Genomic DNA, 15,423 nt, shown 5'->3' with positions numbered 1-15,423 from the left:
CTTTAAGTCTCCTCTCTTTACCTTCCTTTTATAAGGTTGACTCAGCTGCTGTGGACCTTTATCTTTCTATATAAATTCTAGAATATGTTTGATAAGTTCCTCAAAACTTAAATTTTCATTTTGGATTACTTTGGATGGTATTGATTAATTTAGGGAAAATCAACACTTTTATAATATTAACCTATCTCCTCTAAGAGCTTTGAATGTCTTTCCATTTATTCAAACTGTCTGTGTCCTTTAATAGAGTTTTAGTTTTCTACCTATAGATCTTGTGTATTCTTGGTTGTTAATTCCTAAATACTGTATTTAAAAACCAGTTTGCTTTTTTAGTCAATTCTACGGGCCTTTCACCCCGGGGATCCTGTTGCCATCAGGATCCTTCCCTGAGTGTGTTCCTGGAATGTCAGGAATATACGTCAGTGACACCTAGTTTTCTCTTGGTCAAATTCTTACCTGGTAGAGAAGAGAAGGGAAAAGATAGGAGTAAGGATAGTAGAGAGAAAGGAAGTATGGTTCGTTGTTCCCTAAATTTCTTTACTGAGGGAGTGATCTCATCAGTGTCAAGAACCTAGACAGCTGACACCTGTCACTGATTTGTCCACTTTATTATTACAAAGTACAGGACTTTGCCGTGGGCAAGGACCCTTCCTCCCATTCCACCCTCTCTGGTCCCCTTTGCCATCTTAATGCATATCTCTCGGGTCTCCATGTCCTGTTGCTTGCCCTACCTTTGGCTACAGTTGTGAGAATTACTCCCCAAAGTCTCCATGAGAATTTGTTTATTCTCCTCTGAAATGAGCCTGGATCAGAAGCAGGAGGAGAAGTCAGGAAGTGGCCTCTTCTCAGCTGCTGTTGTCCTGTAGTCCCACCTGAGGGAAAATGAGAAAGCCAAGAACTTGTCAGAGAGGTATCTGATAGACCAGTCCAGTGCAAATCTAAGGGAAAGGCAGACTTTTCTAGTGTGAGTGGGTATTTTTCAAGTTTGACGTTTTAAATAATGTTACTGCCTGTTAGCTCTAAAAAGATTAGCTTGTTTATAGACACGCTGCTCTCCCATTGCTTCTCCAGCTGTCTGAAGACTGAAGGCTGACAGATGAGACAGAGAGGGCTCAATCTCCTAATCATGATTTCCTAGTACCACTTTCCTTACTGTTTGTATTCCCTTGAATTCCATAGGTTAGTCAGATTATATTCAAAAGAATATGGCTGAGTTGCTGCGGACATACCTTCTCATGCACCTCAGAACCCAGCTCAACACTGACCATGTGGCTTTTCAAGAGAACATTGCAATCACTTACTCTGCTTCCCACTTTTGTTTAATATGCTTTTGTTTGCTCCTGCCTGAGCCTTTACTAGATTTGACTGCAAGAGTTCTTCCTGTAGCTCTTCATTTGATCAAAAACCCTCAGAGTTCTTAAAGGCTTGCGGCCCTGGGCAACCTGAGTACTGAGGGATAAGGACATCCACAAGTAGAATATGTGCCTCTGCCTTTAAGGAATATATGGTCTGCTGTTGAGATTCAAGCAACTAGGGGACTTTCAATGGACAGTTGTGTGTGTCTGTGTGTATGTGTAATATTTATGCTATCTACAGAGGTACCCAGTGTGAAGACAGAATGCCCAAGGCCATTTGAGAGTAAGCTTAGAACGGGCTTCCATCTCAGCTAGAAAGACTTAAAAAATGGAAACTTCCTACTTTCCCTCCTCCCAGAAGAAGGAAATGTAACTACTTTTTTTGCTTCCAAGTCTTAATTCCTTTATTCTTTCCAGTTTGTTTTTAATCTAGTACTTTTGCAAGAAGCCTTTGTGTAATGTTCAAGAACCCACTGTAGTTTGCCATCTTGTCGTTCATGCTGGACTATGGGGGGAAGAGCAGTGATTGGAGGAAGAATGCAAAGTTGGAATTAGGATTTAGTCATCTGTGGGGTGTCGACATTGAATCTCAGAATCTCACTTCTAAACAGGTTGAAAAACATGTATTTTCACTTCTTATAAAAATAATATGAACTCATTGTTAGAATATGAAGGCAATAAAACAATGATTTTCAAAAATTTAATGAAAATTACCTATAATACCACCCTCAGAGATATTTTCTTACTGCCTTTTTTTATGATTTTTTATATGTATTTGTCAATGTCAATATGTATTTTGACTTAATTGACATTATACTGAATAAAATTGTTTAAATCCGTTTTAAAAATTCACAAGCATTTTCCCATGTCATGAAAATTATTTGTAAATACCATTCGTATTGGTGGTTTAATATTCTGTCACAGGATTATATCCTAATTTGTTGAACCATTTCCTGTCACTGGACTTGCATGTCCTATGAGTAACATCAGCCTGAGCATCCTTGTACCTCAGTTTTTATAAATACCTCAGATATTTCCTGTGGGTAGGTCCTGCCATGTGGATTGGAGAGAGCCGTTTCCATGGAGGGTACTAAGTGAATGGTATAGATTAGCATGCTGACACATTCGCTGTGGAACTGTGGATTAGAGCTGGACCTCTCTATGCTTCCTTTTTTTTTTTTTTCCTGTAAAATAGGAATAATAACGCCTACCTCAGAAAGTTGCTGTAAGGATTAAGATTCAGCACAGTATCTGGCATATTAGCTTGTAAGTGCTTAATTACTGTTTGTTCTTATCCTTCTCATTATCTGGTCATGCCTGTTACTCTCTCAGATGAGGAGGAAGAGCTCATGGTATTGACAGGACTGCTCCTGAGGGGAGCAGGGAGGAGAAGGAAGGGTGACAGCCAATACTCCTGCTGTTTTCAGGCTTGGCGCCTTATGAGAGTTAGTTCGTGTGATCCTCATGAGTGTATTTCTCAGAGTGGGGTATGGACATGACTGGTGGTATCTAAGATCATTTTAGATGTACTCAACAAACATTTTAAATTACCATTTAGCTTGGGGAGGGGCACAAGTATACGTAAACCTCCTGGTTTTCTTAATGTTATTGCCTAGCACAGAGGTTGGCTTTTTTAGTAAAGGGCCAGATAATAAATGTTTTTGGTTTTGCGATACCACTGAATTCTACTGTTGTAGTGTGAAAGCAGCCATAGACAATAGAGAAAAGAATGGGTGCGGGTGTTAACTGGTAAGGCTTTGTTTACAAAACAGGCAATGGTGAATTTGGCCTATGGACTATAGTTTGTTAACCCTTAGCTTAATAAAAGGATGAATTTTTAAAAATTAGTCTAAGATAGCAGGAAATAATGGCAGGGAGCATGAAAGTGGTATGTGATTGGTTGCATTTTGCAGAAATGCTATTCATGGCCAAGTTTACAATTGAGCAAACAGGCTTAAAGAGGTTCAGGTAGCACAGCTGAGAAGTAGTGGAGCCGATATTCAAACCAGAGTCTGCCTGATTGCCAGAGTCGTCCCCCTACCACCTCTTCTTGATACAATTGAAATCTTTGCTCTGCTCTGCCATCCTGTCATTATATGGTCAACTCACTGGGGCTGAAAGGGTTTTTATCATCAACCTCCAACACCTAACTCACCCAGCTCTTTGTGGTTGAGGGGCCATTACATATTTCTTCTTAGGGAGTCTCCTCTAATGAGTGGCCCCTCACACACCACGCATGACACTGGGAGAGCCAGAGTAATATGTTTCAATGACTTTGGAGCTTCCCAGGTGCAGAACCGTAACATAGCCCGCTACCCTCCTACAGGCATTTGGCAGCACAACCAAAGCTGCTTTTGATGTTCTTCTGTTACATGTACTCGTCACTCTTTAGGCCATCATTCAGCTCAAACTCCCTGACAGCGTTTCACCAGGGCTTTTCTTGTCTCATGAAGATGGGATTGAGGACTGGGAGAGGAGATGGGGAGGGTATCATTACCTTTGCTCTGTGTGCCTGTTGCCCTCGCTCTGATTGGTACATTCCCTTTATCTCTGTGCCTCAGCTTTCCTTGATCTGTAAAACAATAAAAGAGATTTAGTCTTGAAAATTATAGGGAAAGGCTCGATGGGATAGCATGGATCACTGGGTTTTTTGTTTGTTTGTTTGTTTGTTTTTAAGGTTTTATAGCCTTGAACCATTACTAAGACTCTAACAGTCTCATGAAAGCAGCAGAGGACAGAAAAGAGGATTTCTTTTCCTTTTGTTTCTAGTCACCTTCAGCCTTTTGCTGTGAGAACGCCTACAGTGAGAGACAGGAGAAGGCAGACACCTGTAACCAGGATCCCTATGGGGTCAGAGTCATCCAGTGGCTGCCAGGTCTCCACTGTCAGTGGCTTATAAATAGAACATTTCCCCTCTTAAACTTGAGAAGGATGGACGGCAATAATGGGCATGGCGACCTGGCCTCCTGTGTGCTGGCCCACGAGGCAGTCAGCTGAGTACACCTTCCCCTCCAGCTTTCCGTCCACGCCTGCCAGGCCTGGGCTGATAGAAGACAGGTGCTCGCTCGCTCGTGCACTCCTTTGCCTACATTCCCATCCAGCTGCCCCCGCTCCTCCTTTGGCCCTTTTTCTTTCCTCTTTCCCCTCCCTCCTGTGCCTTGGCAGGTTTCTGCGGCTACCACTTTCATTTCTTGAGCTGCAATCAGGAAATACTGGCTCACCTAAGTGCTGACTTTCTGTACCTCTTTTCATTTCATGACTCGTACAATTGCTGCAGCCTGTGTAGAGTTCAAATTATATTTAGTTGAACAGTAACACCCCCACTTTGAGAATATTCCTGGCTGAGGTGGTGGTTAGGGCCAGCAAGAGAAGAAGGAATAGGTTGTTTTTTTCACAGATTTTATTATTGGAGTTTCCAGCCATTTTGTTTGGTGAGACCCCATGCCTCAGAAATATGACAGGCAGTGGTGCTCCTCGGACTCACCAAGACAATCAGAAGCCTTTTTGCTTGTCATAAATGACACTTAACAAATCCATTCCCTTTCTCAGCCAACCTTAGACTGACAGATGCAGTGTGCAACTTCACTGTGGCCTAATATTCCCCTTTTCCTTGGCGATGTGGGCTCTGTAGTGACAGCAAGCCATGGTCTGGCAGGTGTGAGCCACCCCTTGGCATCCCAGTTTGGGCTTTAGGCCAGCAACAGTGAGAAGATCTTTGGCTGCTTCTTTAACTCCTAAAACCCAATGCAAGGGGTTGTTGAGGCAGAGACTGAGAGTTCCCCTTCTGCCACCAAGTGCAGGCTCTTGATAATGTTTACCAGGCGCGGACTCTGTATAGAGCAGTGTGCTCGGTATTTGACATGGATTATGTCATTTCATCCTTATAAGAAACCTATAAGGTAGATTGTGTTGTTGACCCATTTACAGGTGAGAAAACTGAGGCTTCATTCTCAGTGCAAACTTGTAGTTAATTAAAATCATTCCTTCCCACCCTAATCAGAGTGTTCAGAGCATGCAACTCGCATCCAGCATTTAAGATTTAGCAGGAGCTATCATGCTCTGCTGCCCACAGTGCAGATAGTATTGAGCAGTGGTTGGGAGCATGGGCTCTAGCGTGTTATTACACACATGGACCAGAATCCCAGACTCACAACTTACTGTGTGACCTTGGGAAATTCATTTCTCCAGGCCTTAGTTTCTTTATCTTAAGATGAGGATAGCTTTAGTACCTATATTATTTTTGTTTGTTGGATTAAATGGGATTAGGATAGAAATCTTTAGTTAAATTGTACCTGGTATTCTAGGCAATCATTAAATATTGCTCTCTGCTGTTGTTATTATCAATAACTTATCCAAAACCAGAGGCTATTTATATAAAAACATGACACTGGACAGTCTCTTTGAAGTTCTTCAGAGTGCCTCACAGACATTGCCATATTTGATTTTCACAAGGCCTGACTTTACAGATGAGGAGAAGGGTCAGAGAGGTGAAGTGTGCCCATGTACACAACCACTTAATAGTGGCTCTGGGTGCAAATCATAGGCCTCTGATTCTGAATGTCCTCTCTTTTCCTGCTCCTTGCTACCTCAGAGTTTGTTGTGACCAAAAAATATCTAAACCATTCCTAGGGCAGATCAAGGTAAGAGCACAGGTGGGTAAAGGCGGGAAAGGGATCTAGATGGGCAGAGGCAATTGGTTCTCTGCATTAAACGCTCCCACTTTCAGAAAGCTAGAGATGATCTCTTTTGGTTGAGAAATCAGTACACAACCACCTAGGCCTCAAGGCAGAAAAGAATTGAGGCCACTGGACTGTAATTCATTCTCAAGATGTCCAGATCCCTGTGTAGGAGACAAATGGTCCTGATTAATGTAGTGTGCATTAAGCATTGCTCTTTCATGGCTGTCTTGATTTGGAATTTTAAGGTGGACTGGGAGACTGCAGATGTAAAAACCCACAAGAAAACACTCAATCCTCCACAAGCTGATCTGTAGCCTTCAGCCTGTACTGAGCAAGAACTCAGACACTGCCACTCTGGCTGCCTGTGTCTTGCCAAGAATTGGAATACTTTACAGCTGTCTTAGAGCCTCCTGTGACTCAGGCTGAGAGCTGGTAGGTTTATTCCTAGCCAAGAAAGGATTTCATCTCTTTTCCTGCTACCTATTTTACTTTCTTTATGTCCCTCTCAGCTTATTTGTCTCTGTGTGTATCCGTGGAAACCATGAAAAAGAAGATGGATGCCAGTGTTTGTGGTAGGATAGGGAGGGAAATTCTGATTGGCAGTATTCATGCTGAGAGGTCAGGGGATGAATGAGATCCCTATCAGTCCTGTTTGACTTGTGCTTTCCACTGCAGAGCCCCTGAGCTCTAGAAGGTACCACTGTGTCCAGCCAGCTGCTCACCATTTGAGGCTCTTGGAGTGTGGAGACTTCCTTACCTATTGGTTTCTGTTTCTTAGTGAAAATGTAGATTATATTTGTTTCTTCATTCAGGAAATATTTATTGAAGCTACAGTAATGAATAAATCAGATAAAGTCCATGTTCTCATGGAGTTATACTATTGAGAGAAACTGACAACAAACAGTAAGTAAGTAGACAAAGGTATACTTTCAGGTGGAAAGAAGTTCTATGAAGAAATAAGAGCAACGGGATAGAGAGTAACAGGGGACGGGTAGCTTATTTTAGATACCTGGAACAGAGAATGCCTCTCTGAAGAGGTAACATTTGAGGAGAAAACCGAACAAAGGGAGTGGGGGTAAGACGTGTCCAGAGCTGGGAGATGAACATTGCTGGCAGATGGACCAGTACATGCAAAGGCCCTGAAGTGGTGGGAATGAACTAGCTGTGTTCTGGGAATATCAGGAAGGACCATGTGACTGGATTGGAGGAGGCCAAAGAGAAAGTAGTCAAGTAGGCTGGGAGCAGACCACGTGAGGCCATGGTCAGGAGGTAAGATTGTGTTCTGCGTGTCGTGAGAAGTCCCTGAAGCTTGGTGATTAGGCGAGTGACATGAGCCAATGTATATTTGTAAAAGATGATTCTGGCTACTAGGTGGAGAATAAACTGTAGGGGGCAAAAGTAGAAACAGTTGAGAGGCTACTATAGCAATCCATGCAAAAGATGATTGTGGCTTAGATCAAGGTATTAGCAATGGAGGTGCTGAGAAGTAGTGGGTTCTAGATATATTTTTAAGTTGTTACTGATGGGACTGCTTAATGAGTTGGATATGGGCTGTTGAGAAAGCAAGGAATCAAGGATGACTTTAAAATAGGACATCTTGCTGGTAGAATATGGTACCCTTCCACCTTGTCTTTTCAGCCGGGTTGATTGTAGTGCCTGGTCTGGGACAAGTTAGGACAATATCTCCCAAGTGTATTCTTCGTGTATCATCTCTATGATTTTTTTTTTGCATGTACATATACCACTTGGATTACTACTTACTTTTTAAAAAATCCAGTCACTCTTTTTAACCTAAATTTATTTTAAAAAGAAATATATCATGGTATGTGTGATAAGCCAAAGAATTTCCAATATTCATTAAAATAAGTATACAACTATTACAAATATTTATTTGTGAACCACTTAGAATTATTTATTTCATATACCACCAGTGGCACAAGATAACAGTACTTATTAGGACATAAAGCACTGGTGAATTGTTATTATCAGTTGGGTAACATGGTATAGATATTGACAAATAATTAATAGTCAACAATCATTTCTGTTTGTCTTTAGTGATAATAATTTTAATTGCTTGTGATAAAGTGTCATCCCATATTTCAAGTGTGATTCTCACACCTCCTGAAGCATAACATCTGGGAGGGCACTGAGAATCTGCATTGCAATAAGTATTCCTCCTACTTCGCTGGTTCACTAGATTTGAGCACTGCCAGTGGAATGGAAAGGGCAGAATTCAGAAAATGTGATTTTTGGCCCCTGGTCCATTACTGACTAGTCGTGAACTTCAGCAGAAGAGTAGGGAATAGAAGAATAAGAGCTCGAATCCTGGTTCCATTGCTCATTAACACCATCATGTTCCAGAAGTTCCTTAACCTGGGCTGAGCTGAGGTTTCCTGCCTACAAAATAAGGACGATGATGACGATGATAGGGTGCTTTTAAGTGCTTAGCCCAGAGCAACACAGTCTGTGCAGTGACTGTTAGCTACTGTTATCATCATTGTTTTTACCACTTAACCTCATGGGCCTGGCTTTTTTCATCATCAGTACCTAACAGATATATTGGGAAAATCAAATAAGGTATAATTTATTAATTTAGTCTATAAACAGTAATGTATTATCCTTTATTATACTCATTAGTGTGGAAACACAGCAAGAAGTTATTAGAACAGTAACAATATTTACCCCATGGGATTACTGTAAGGATAACATGAACTTGAGTATAAAAAGTATTTCATCAACTGGAAACTTTTATTCAAATGTTAGATGTTATTACATCCTAATACTGATAATACTGGTAATGACCATTTATTGAATACCAAATAAGTCACCATTACTGTATATTTCATTTGATCTTTGCAACACCTAAATGGGTTATTGCCACTATATAGGTAAGACAGGTGAGTCTCAGAGAGGTGAAGAATCTTGCCTAAGATCATATCCAGCCAGAGATGGCAGAGACAGGATTCCAATCCAGGTCTGTCTAGCTTTAAAGCTCATTGTTCTCTTCCTGGTACATACCACTTCTGTCTGTGTGATTTCAGTTAATATTAAAGTTAGTTCAGACCTCCTGAATAATACCAGCTAGGGAGCAGAGTATAGGGCAGAGTAGGCAGTAGCGTGGGATGGAGCACAGGGTCTTGGGGAGCTGATCTGGGATTAGAAATTGTCTGTGGGTAATCCCCAAAGTAGAAAATTCATACCTGGACAATTAAGAACCAATTGTCCAACTTTCCTGAGCTCGATTGGAAACTTCTGAGAGCTGCTACCATGAGTACAGTTTCCCAGGGGCCATGGCCAGAAAGCCCTGGCAGTTCTGGGGCTTCACATAAGTAGGAGAAAAGATGTGAGCCCCTCTGAGTGTGTGAGTCAATTGTAAATCTATTGTCCAGGTGGATTTCATATTCAATTCAATGTGGGTGTTTTTCTTCATGGCTTTTAATGGTGCTGAAATTGATTAAATTCAGACGGAGCGAGGCTTGCCAGACTCTAAAGAGCAAATCACATTGGGAAATTGAGCAAATTTCTGTGGTGAGAACATGCCCCTGGAGCTGTCCATAAAACGTCCATAAAATGGTGGCCTGCTCACAATAACTCTAGACAATTGCCTGTATCTATCCATGTTAAAAGCAGGGCAGCAACTTCCTTTACTTCTCAGTTCTTTTGTTTTTATCCAGCACGTCCAGCGAATTCTGTTTCTTCCATAAGATATTTGAAAGTTGTTTTTTTGGTTTTGGTTTTGGTTTTTTTGTTGTTGTTCAAAGGGAAATCGAGTTTTTTGGGGAAAGAATTTCAGGCTAGGAAACACCTGTTGAATACCGGCTTTAGGAAAGTGGTAATCCATTCTGCGGTGTGTTGAGACTAATCCAGTAGATCAGCACCTCTCCTTTGAAAAAGGATTTGTCTCCTGGAGATCTGTTAGAATTCCCAGGATGGGTGTATGGGGTAACTTTAGAATGTGTCCCAGAGCATTGTTTTCACAGACTAACGTCTGCCAGTCAGCCTACGGTATGGAAAGGTCTCCTCTGTTCAACATTGGTGATTTGGCCACTTGCCCAATTTTTTGGTGTTCTGAGAATTGGAATAGGGCAACAATAGCAAGTCAGTGCTTTTCAGAAAGGGGGCTCCTGGGCCAGAAGAGTGAGGTCTGTTGGGTAGGCACTAAGCTCTAGGGGAGAATTTTCTTTGTCTTCTAGGGCCTTCTTCAACCTTTATCTGTTTAGATGGCCCAGTTAACATGACATCCAGGAACCAACCCTCCTATCGCCATTCCCAGGTTCATGCCACATACGCTAGGTGATGACAATGCCTCAATGAACAAAGAGAGGATTTCTAAAAGTGTCCAGGGAAACCTAAACTTGATTTTGTCTTCTCTGCTTCATGTGTTGGCATGTACAGCTTTTGCTTTTCCTTTCTCTTGGACTTATTCTTAGCACTGTACTGTTAGGTGGTAATATCTCTTTGTATTGATACAGGAAGGAAGGAAGTGGTTAGATCAGGCCATTCATTTCTTTATTTAACCATTGTTTCCTCACAAAAGATGAAAAAGCTGAGGGTCATAATCTTAAATAACTCACCTACTGTCATAGGGTTTTTATCAGTTGGAACTTGAAAGGTCATTTTGACTATACCACACTGTCCCTCAGCAGTTCTTTCCACCATTCAGGCACCAATTTGCTACCCATGCATCCAAAATGAAAAACTACACAAATTGAAAAATTGCATGCTTCTACTTTCTGTCCAACACTGTAGTAGACAGTGAAAGACAGTGATATAATACTGAATAAAATAAATAAGTAAAGATATGCATAGACCATTGCCTTCATGGATACATATCTAGTTTGGTAGACACATTTTTTAATAGGATCACACAAATAAATGTAAGCTTGCAGATATGCTGCATACTTTGAAGGCAAAGCTGTTGGTGCTCTATATCCTAGTGCAGGATGGGGCATTGACCTAGGCAGAGAGGTCGGGAAGGCGTTTTTGAGGAATTGATACTTGAAGGGAGACCTGAGGATTCAGAATTGCTTTGGCCAAGGGGCTTCCAGGTGAAATCCACAGCTTCTGTAAAGACTGAGGAAGAAAGTGTGGTCAGTTTAATGCTTTGAAAGAAAGCCAGATGCTGAGATCTAGAGGAGTAGCATGAGACAAGGCTGGAGAGATAGACTGGGACCAGACCATGCAGGGTCTGGTCCAGGCATGCTAAGGATTCGGGTTACCCTCCTGAGAGCACTGAGAGATTTTAAACAGAGAAGTGGCATGGTTTGATTTTGTCAAGATCACAGGGGCTACAATGTGGAAGACAGATTGAAGGGAGCCAGAGCAGGTGTGAGAAGACCAGCTAGGAGATCATGGCAGTAGTCCAAGTAACAGATGATCAAAGCCAGGATCAGGATGGTAGTGGTGAAGATGGAGAGAACCGGACAAAATTGAGAGATATTAGGAGATAAAATTGAGAGACTTGGCGATAATTTGAATGGGGGGGGGGTAAGATAGAGAGGGAATGCTAGTGTTATGGTTTTATTATAGTTCTCACCCTCTACGACCACCTATACACCTTATTTTTTTAAGGGGCAAAAAGCCAGGAAAAGCATCTCAAGGAGGGCACTGTGAGATACTAGAAGCTGCAGAGCATGGCAGTAACTATTATGCTAAAATCCATGTTTGTCTACCTGGCCCACCAACCTCCTTCTTTTAGACAATAAAATAATTCGATTGAATCTTATAGTATGTTGTTTCTTAAACAGTAAAACAGTCAGTTTCTGGATTTAATCTGCCTCCTTAGTCTCAGAGTTCACACCCTGGGCATGATAGCGCAAACCCCATTGGTCTGCCAGGCCCTCCCGCTTCTGCCCTATGACTGTCCAAGTTGACTGAGCATCTGCCTACTCTCCAGCATTCTCATGTTCTCCACAGAACTTTGAGAAAATAGGTTTGTGTGACCTTGGCTCTTTCCTTTCTCTAAAAGGAGCCAGAGAAACAAGGCTTCAGAAGTTGAAATGAAAGTTAAGAGGATGACACATTTCTAACTTGGCGGGTCAACCTGGGTATTTGGTGCAAGCTCTGTGAATATTCATTATATGACAACTGTTTAGGCTGCTCTGTGTGTATACCTGGGCAGAGCTGAACTCGAGACTGGGGAAGAAAGATAAGCCATAACTTTAAGATAGAGGATGTCGGCCCTAGGGCCACTGGTCATGCAACCACTCATCGCAAGTCAAATTAAGGGAATAATGCAAGCCTAGTAGATATTTAATGAGAGATTATTTCTGGAGATTATAAGGATACAGAAATTGCAAATAAATCCCTGACCTTTTCTGAGCCTTGGCTCAGTGAAAGAGCTGAATCACCTGCTTGAGGGGATTAAGGACAGCCGCTTCCATCTGGCGGGCCACTCAGACTTTTTCTGTCATTAGCAACTGCTCAGTGGTGATGGTGTTTTAAACCTTTTAGTGGGAACTTGATTTTCAGAGTAGGAGATCTCAATTAACTTAGATTATGTACCTGCTGGGCAGAGAGCAGGACTAATGATCTGCTCGTGTATGCACTATAGTCCATATCACATTAGTGGTACTTGGTGCCTGTTAAATAATAAAGCAGTTGTTAATCATTAGTAACCCGTAGTATGGGGGCAGATAAGGCAGACATGCTCGTGGTGTGTGTGTGTGTGTGTGTGTGTGTGTGTGTGTGTGTGTGTTTGTAAGTGTAACAAACAGAGATGGAGAGAGAGAGACAAAGAGATACAAGGAAGGATGGGGGCAGTGGACAGTGATATAACTTATACCAGTTCCAGCTTAGAGATTTAGAGGAATGATAATTAAATTATATTTCATGAGTTTCTTGTTAGGCATTGTAGTTTAATATGTATTCCATTCCTTAAAACAGTTTTATCTCTTTGTAAAACTAATAATTATCATCACTGTGCAACTTGGACACATTAGAGGCTAATAGTTAACTTGACCTCTTAATGTTTGATTTTGAAATATGTGTTATACATATTTAAACTTAGACAACTAATGTATACTAATAAATACTGTGTTACATGTGTAAGACCTTTATGTATAAAATCTATGTAAGATTTATTTAAAGAAAAAGGGTTTGCTGGTTTAAAACAAATTAGAGAACTTATAATGTTGGAGAAATCAAAGGAGGAACGTTTACTCAGAGTGTTTTTTCCTTGAAAGTGTTGTTTGCCATTTTTCAAAAGAAGTGATTATAGTTAATGTAGGTTAGTAGAATTTAAGTTTTTCTGGATATATTTAGAAGTTCTATTATATTCTTTTCCATTACCCATTACTTACCTAGAAAGGGATCTGGCTTTTCACAGTTCCATAGGAAAAGTTTCAAGAACTGATTTGCCTCTGCAGAGTTATGTCTAGCTCTGTCCTTCATTCTGCTAGTTGTGCTTACGGCTTTATAAACACATATCTTCCTGCATCTGGGACTATCACTGTTAGTTGCCAGGTTATTTCCAATTTTCCAAACTTTAAATTTCTAAAACTTCTCAAACTTCATGGGGGTAATGAAGCAAAAGAGTCTTTGTTCAGGACAGAAGAAAGCCATGCTTACAAACTTCCTCTTAAAACATTCAAGTTCAGAATCAGCTTCAACTGCTTTCAAGAGCACTGTGCAAAATGGCAGTTCTTTCTCTCCCAGACTTCTTTGACTATCAGCCTATGCAAAGATTCTCTTAAGCACTTCTCAAAAGAAGAACTACAAGGCTTCAAATGACTGTGAACTGTGGTTATGACCATTTTTAGGAATCTCCTTAATTATAATAAGTAATTTCCCTTCTGACAAATACATTCCAGTAGGCTTTATTCTAACTACTGTATAAAGGAAAGAAAACCCTCCTGGCACACAAAAAGATGCTCAAGATTCTTAATCATCAGGGAAATGCAAATCAAAACCGCAGTGAGATACCACATTACACCCACTAGAATGGCTATAATAAAAAAGACAATAACAAATGTTGGCAAGGATGTGGAGAAATTGGAACCCTCCTCTGTAGCTGGTGAGAATGTGAAATGGGCACTACTTTACAATGCAGTTTGGCAGGTCCTTGAAGAGTTAAGCATGGAGTTACCATATAACCCAGCAATTCCATTCTTAGACATATACTGAAGAGAAATAAAAATATATTTCTAAAGACTTGTACACAGATATTCCTAGCAACATTTATTTTTAATAGCCAAAAGTGGAAGTAACAACTGACGAATGGATAAGTGAAATGTGGCATATCTAGACAATGGAATATTATTTAGTCATAGAAAAGAATGAAGTATTGGCATCACAACAGAAATGAATCTTGAAAACATATTAAAAGAAATAAGCTAGATGCGAAAGACTGTATATAGTATGATTCCAGTTATATAGAATGTCGAGAATAGGCAAACCCATAGAGCAGAAAGTAGATTAGTAGTTTCTAAGGCCTGGAATACGGAATACGGGGAGAAATAGGGGATGACTACTAATGTGTATGAGGTTTTTTGTGGGGGTAATGAAAATGTTATAGAGTTAGATAGTGGTGATCGATTCATAACTTTGTTAATAAACTAATTAATGGCTTATAAGCTTTAAATGGGTGAACTCTATGATGTATGAGTTATATCTCAATAAAGCTGTTATTTTAAAAAATGTTCCCTTAGATTCCAAAAAAATTTTTTCCCTTAGATTTCAATAGGAATTTGACCCGTATATTATAATTTGTTATTAAGTTTGAGAAATGTCTATGGCATGAGTTAATTGAGTTTCATTTGGAAAAATAATTTTAATCTGGCTTATACTTTCACTCAGAAAGCTCGATACAACAAAATTTGCAAAGTAAATACTTGGTTCATAGTAGAAAAAACAAAGGATTGAGTTATTGGGTTCCTTACAGCTTTTAAGGAATAAGAACAATGATTTGTATAGCAATTGGTCTCCAGGGAGAAAAAGATGGTTTTCTTCCTTTTCCGGTACTTTACTTACTATCCCAGAGGCCAAATGTGTTTATAATAATTACCACTAAGCACTAAATGTGCATATGAGAACAAGAGCTGTTTCCTTTTTAGAAGAGAAGTTTTGGGAAATTATTCCTTTTTAGTTTGATTTGGGGAATTGTCAGTGATTTTTTTTTCCCCCAAAGGATTTTTATCTTCATTGGATCTAAATTTACCCATATACAATAAGTATTGGAGAAAGATTCCATTTGGATTAGATCCAAGATGAGTTCAAGTTCTGCTCAGTTTATTTCTTTCCCTGGGATGATGACAAATCACTTATAAATACTCACCTTCCTACTTTCTACCATTCTCTTCTCCATTCTGAACGTTAGTTTGCAGAATATTTCCTCCTGGTGTCTAAAGGAGATCAAGGATGAACCCATTCCTAAAGGTTGCCACACAAATCTT

The 15,423-nt window shown here is 40.4% G+C and overlaps 1 protein-coding gene across 1 annotated transcript in view; it reads left to right on the top strand.

The window, feature by feature from the left end:
- The window catches only part of ARHGAP26 (Rho GTPase activating protein 26), a 385,346-nt gene that overhangs the window by 204,408 nt on the left and 165,515 nt on the right, over positions 1-15,423 (top strand). The window lies entirely within an intron of this gene.

The sequence above is a fragment of the Pteropus alecto genome, unplaced genomic scaffold (assembly GCF_000325575.1).
Source record: "Pteropus alecto unplaced genomic scaffold, ASM32557v1 scaffold78, whole genome shotgun sequence".
Classification (NCBI taxonomy): domain Eukaryota; kingdom Metazoa; phylum Chordata; class Mammalia; order Chiroptera; family Pteropodidae; genus Pteropus; species Pteropus alecto.
Note: the sequence above shows the minus strand (reverse complement) of the source record. Positions and strands in the feature narration are given on the sequence as shown.